This window comes from Papaver somniferum, chromosome 5 (assembly GCF_003573695.1).
Source record: "Papaver somniferum cultivar HN1 chromosome 5, ASM357369v1, whole genome shotgun sequence".
NCBI lineage: Eukaryota > Viridiplantae > Streptophyta > Magnoliopsida > Ranunculales > Papaveraceae > Papaver > Papaver somniferum.
In genome coordinates this window covers 87,863,817-87,869,992 of record NC_039362.1, presented here as the reverse complement: position 1 = coordinate 87,869,992, position 6,176 = coordinate 87,863,817, and positions in this window count along the sequence as shown.

Here is a 6,176-nt window from a genome sequence, read left to right as displayed (position 1 = left end):
ACAAGTCCGCGTCGGCGGCGCCAAAAATTGATAATATTTATTAATGATGTTATAGTAAGATGATTCATTCATTCAGACTTGTTGAGAATTTGTTTTAAAACTTCATAACAAAAATAAGGAAAATATATACAAATATCGTGACGGGATGAAGAGATGACTGGGACTCGGGATTCCACCAATTCTCACATTCATGCGGTTCAACTATTAATTCCGGAAAATTAAAGCTCATAAAATAACAAACATCGACTCTAAATATTTTCCAAGGTAGATTTTATAAAGAATTATATGTAAATCACAAGCATGACGCATCAAAAGTACCTAAGACTAAGCTTGCGACATCAAACGAAATCACAAATAATCAAGAAAAATCATAAACCAATTGTAATAGTGCAAACAGTCATATAGGAATTAAATAGAATTACCACATGGGTGAAAAACAGCTTCCTCCATCGTCCCAGTGATGGGGTTTAGCTCCACATGGTAAAAACATGCTCAGAATAATTTTTCATTGCTCAAAAATGTTTACAAGATGTGAAAATGGAGAAAATAACAACGGCAGCTAATTTGAAACGATACAAGAATGTTACAAACTGGATGTTACAAAGCAGTGTTTGGTGAACCAAAGATATGCGTTGCTAAAGGACTGTTACAGATCTTTTGAAATTTACGACAGTATAAAACGACAGTTTCTTACAGTCTATTGTTCTTCGTGTTCATCTTCATGCAGCAGCAGCAGAATTGCTCTGCAACTCTATTTTCTCGCTCTGTATCCTCCCATAACTCTCCATACCCATCTCTGTGATCCAAGAAGCCTATAAATACCCAAGCTGACCGAGAATACATCCTCATAATTCCAAATAATCCCGGCTGTCAATAAAAATATTTCCATGCAAGATACGGAAATTTCTTCCCTTTTTTTAAATCTTCACGCGATCATGTTGCTGTCAAATATACTTATTTGTATTATACACGTTTCTGCTGCAACCAAAATCTATCCAAACATGAGCAGCAGACGTACAAACACGCTGTAATCCCGTGATTAACTCATCCTACACACTTATTCGCACTGTTTTCTTGCTCGGTGAATTATCCCTCTTTTCTTACGATTCTGGGAGACTTACCATTCCTGTTAAGCATCAATAACTCATCTGCAATCAATATTTTGAAGGAAATCACGAGAAAATCTTCCAAAACTCATGCGATCCCCTGAAATATTTCTCCCATGCACGAACTGCCCTGATTCCAACTGTTGGATTATATAGCCAAATTGAATGGAAAAAAACAACCATACCACGCCTGTTATACTCAATCAAGCTATCCCGAAGAAACTCAGCCATTGAATCTCTCTAACACAGCTCCAAAATCTCGAACCCTAATTCTGGTTTCCGAAGAACTCTTTTTCCCGCCAATTTTGTAATTTGAAAGGTATGGGATGACCTCCCCCTAACAGAGATGAGGGTGCGAATAGCGGAAGCCTTGAGGGGTGCCTGGGGTGCCCTTATCCTAAATGAGGGTGCCCTTAGTATTTTTTTTCCGGGGGTCCAAATAGCACTTTTCGAGCAAATTTTTCCACACAAGTGTATTTCTCGAAAAACACCTACACAAACATAAAAACACCATAATAAGTACAAATCAAGCACTAACAATAGAGACACTGAGGACAATTCGAACACAAAAATGTGTCTATCAAGTCTCTTCATAGAGGAGGATGGTGGAAGACCATTTCGGCTGATGATGTTTGGATTCGATATCACTGGGATCTTCAGCCAAAGAATATATGTCCCAAATGTTTTGTTATTTATCATTGTGATGATAGTTGTGGTTACACTGCTGGTCTTCTTTATTTAGAAAGTCTATATGCTTCGGAATATGAAACTTGGCTCAGTGAATCTGCTGCTGAAGATCAGGTTGTGCAGCCCCAAAATGGTGATAATACTGCAATGGAAGAAGAAATATTGGTGGTTTTCTGCTACGGATGAACCCAGGAATGTCAAAAGAATGAGAAACTCTTCTCTCAACCAAGAGCCCTTGATGAACCCTCATAACATTCATATCCAGCCACCAAACAATCTGAATAATGATGCTACTAATATGGTCCAGCAAACATCATCAATGATGGTTATGGAAAACTCATCTGCAACTGTTTCTTCTCCCATGAATGATTGTGTCGGAGATTCAACTCAGGTATACACAAAACTCAGTTCTTGCATTTATTTTGTCAATTTCTGTTTTTTCAACGTAGCATTAAATTCGGCTTCTTCTCATTACGTATTAGTCATCATGAGAATCATTGCATGGAATTGCCAAGGTTTTAATCATGTCAAAACAAGGAATCATATTAAAAATCTTTCAAAAACCCACAATCCGGACATTATTTTCCTGCAGGAAACAAAAATAAGCACTGGCAAAATCTCAAGCTTGCCAAATGTCTAGATTTTCCTAATAAAGTCTTTGAACCTTCAATTGGTCTCTCAGGTGGACTTCTCCTTCTCTGGAAGGACGGTTTCACTCTAGATATTGTGTATTCTTCAAAAACTATGATTCATTGTTTAGTGACTTATGATCCATCCAAACCAGAGTGGCTTCTTTCATGTGTTTATGGCTCTCGTAGACCTAATAAAAGAAAAGACCAATGGAATTTCATTAAGGAAATAGGATTAGAAATTAATCAGTCGTGGGTGTTGATTGGGGATTTAAATGTTATTCTTGATCCTAGTGACAGAGTAAGTAGCGAAAACCCGTCTAGCTCAACCTCTCCATCAGTTCTTCAATGTATTGATGAAGCTGGTCTTACATACTTAAGTTACAATGGTACTCCCTACACTTGTTCGAATAATAAGCATGGCACTGGTAGAATTAAAAGTATGTTAGATAGAGCTCTAACCAATGATGATTGGCTTATTTCTTTTCCTGATTCGAATTTAATCCATTTAACACAACTTGCTTCTGATCATACACCTATTTGTCTAAATATATATAAACCTGATAGTCATACTAGCAGAAAGTGGAAATTTTTTGGTGTTCGGTTGAAAGAAAGGTAAGTACGGATCAAATTAAACATGCTTGGAGTTCAAGCATAGCTGGTAGTGTTGCTCACAACATCAACCATAAGTTGAATCTCACAAGAAGATTACTGAGTGTTTGGAATAAAACTACTTTTGGCTACCTCGACACTAATATTAAAGAGCTTTATTGAAGACTGGATAACATTCATATTTCTAGTTCTCACTCTAATATGCCAGATGAAATTATCATAATAGAAAAAGAGATAGACAAATGGGAGGAGATCAAAAAAGAATTCTGGATGCAGAAAAATAAAGATACTTTCTTCAAAGAAGTGAATTATAACTCAAGTTTTCATCATGCTAATGCAAATAGACGTAGATCAAGAAACATGATTGATGTTCTTCGAGATAATTCTGGGAATTGGTGTAATGACAAGGAGTCTTTATCTATACTTCTTACAAAGTACTTCGAGACATAAGTTCGACCACATCACCAGTTCAAGATGACAATTTTCTCCGGCATGTACATACAGTTATTACTGCAGAAGATAATGCTAAACTCATTGATATTCCTTCAGAGGCTGAAATTCATGATACTCTAAAAAGCATGGATCCATGGAAAGCACCGGGCCCAGACGGTTTTCCTCCAGGTTTTTACTTATCTCAGTGGGATATAGTTAAAGATGACCTAGTTAAAATTATTCAAAATTTCTTCAGAAGTGGATTTATTTGCAAAAGATTAAACCAAAAAAGACGCATGCTTGTCCCAAAAGTTAAGATACCTAGATCTCCGGCTGATTATCGTCCTATAGCTCTATGTAATACTTCATATAAACTTATATCCAAGTTGATGGCGAGAAGAATGAAGGCAGTTCTCATTAAAGTCATTTCTCCTCTACAATCGGCATACGTCCCTGGAAGGCTTATCTCAGATAATATATCTCTAGCACATGAGATTATTCATACACTGAAAAGAAAGAAGAAAGGATACAGTTATCTTTCTCTTAAGTTGGATATGTCGAAGGCGTTCGACAGATTAGAGTTAGGGATGCACATGGGACGGTAAAGTCCGGGTTTCTTATGAACCCGGTACCTGTACCTGGAGTTGACCGGTCTTCATTTTGAGGACCGGTACCTGTACATGTACCTGGAGTTGTACCTGTACCTATAAGACCAGTCCGGTACTGACGGGTACCGGGTTTTTACCTTCAATATTTGTTGCACAACATAATCAATGACACTGAAAGTAGAAATTGAGTAATACCAACATCACGCAACACCCAAATTTTGTTTGAGGCATTAACACAAACATGTTGTGTGCAGGAACTCGCTTCACAGACAATTGATTGTATAGATTACAAATTAAACAAGTAAAAATAGAGAACATCAAACAATATGCAATAAAAATCACAAGGATTTTTCATTAACACAAATTAGAGAGTACCCAACTCAACATTCTAAACCCAAATCAATTCTTCCTTTCTTTGTGCTTGATTCACTTCAACACCAACTCCACCATTATATCACTATTATCAGTCAACTCCCAGAAACATCAACCCTAATTCTTGAATCAACCTAATACCCATCACAGAATCAATTCATCTCTTCAATCAACAGAGCCCTTTCTTCAATTTCAGATTCTGATACAAACCCTATTTCCCAATTCCAAAACCCTAAATTAATCTATACAACCCATGAATCAATTTATTACAAATCAAACATACAACTAACCAAAACCCTAAATCAATTTATAACTGAATTACCCAAAAATAAATGACTTACCTGTAGAAGAAGAAGAACTAAAGAAACAAAAGAAGAGGAAGAAAAAAATGATGAAGAAATCTAAGAAGTTAATGAACCATTTAGTAATACATATGGTATTGAAAGAGATGAAGGTGGTGGACTCGGTGATGGGAATATTGATGTTTGATTGCTGGTGTACTCGGTGGTGGTATCTGTTTTTGTGGAGAAGATGAAGGTGGTGCTACGGGAAAAAAAAGAGAGCAGAAAAAAACATGAAGCGATTGAAATAGGTATTTAGCCTTAACCTAAATCAACAACCCAGATTAAAATCTACAAATTTTATCAAGGGTGTAAATTGATCGGTTCTATGGGTACCGGGGTGGCCGGGAATCATAGCAGAACCGGTACCTGTCCAGGTATACACCGGTTCTCATATCCTATTCCCAGTCTCTGTACCGGCTACACCGGTTCCGGTCCGGTTTTTCCGGTTCCAGACCGGGTCTTGTGCAGCCTTAATTAGAGTAGGACTTTACTATAGAAGTTATGAAGCGAATGGGTTTTTGTGAGGAATGGTGTTCTCTTATTTATCAGTGTATCTCAACCACTGAAATTTCAGTGCTTTTAAATGGTTCTCCCTGTAGTCCTTTTAAACCTAGTCGAGGTATTCGCCAAGGAGATCCTATCTCTCGTTATTTGTTTATAGTAGATATGGAGGCTTTCTCGAGAGTAATGGTGGCAGCTGAGTTCTCAAAAAGCATAAGTGGAATTAAAATTGCTAGAAGGGAACCTCCTATAAGTCATTTGTTATTCGTTGATGATTGCCTTATTTTCGCTAAGGCCAATCTAGATAATATCAACTGTCTACAAGACATTCTGCAATCTTTTAGTTCATGTTCCGGTCAAGTGCTAAACTATCAAAAATAAAGTATTTGTTTCAGTAAGAATATTAGCACAGAGGAAGCTACTACTATTACAAGGATTCTAAATGTTAAGAAGATGGATCCTGAAGAGAAGTACCTAGGTATTCCGTTAACAAAAAGAAGAGATTCTCTTTTAATAATCTGGTAGTAAACATGGAAAGAAGATTGTCAAAATGGGGAGGCACAACTCAGTCACAAGCTGGTAGAAGTATAATGGTACGTAATGTGCTAAGTACCATCCCTTCACATCAAATGAGTTCATTTAAGTTACCTGAGGAAACTATTAAAAAGATGGATTCGGTTCAGCTAAGATTCTGGTGGAAAAATGCAGAAAAAGGGTTTATTTCTTACTTTTTTCTCAAGCATGTGTAAGACAATTGATGATGGTGGCCTGAACTTCAGATATTTGCGTTGTTTCAATCATGCGCTATTGGAAAAAGCATCTTGGAGAATTTGTACCACAGATGACACACTTCTGGTATGTTCTCTAAAAGCCAAATACTTCAAA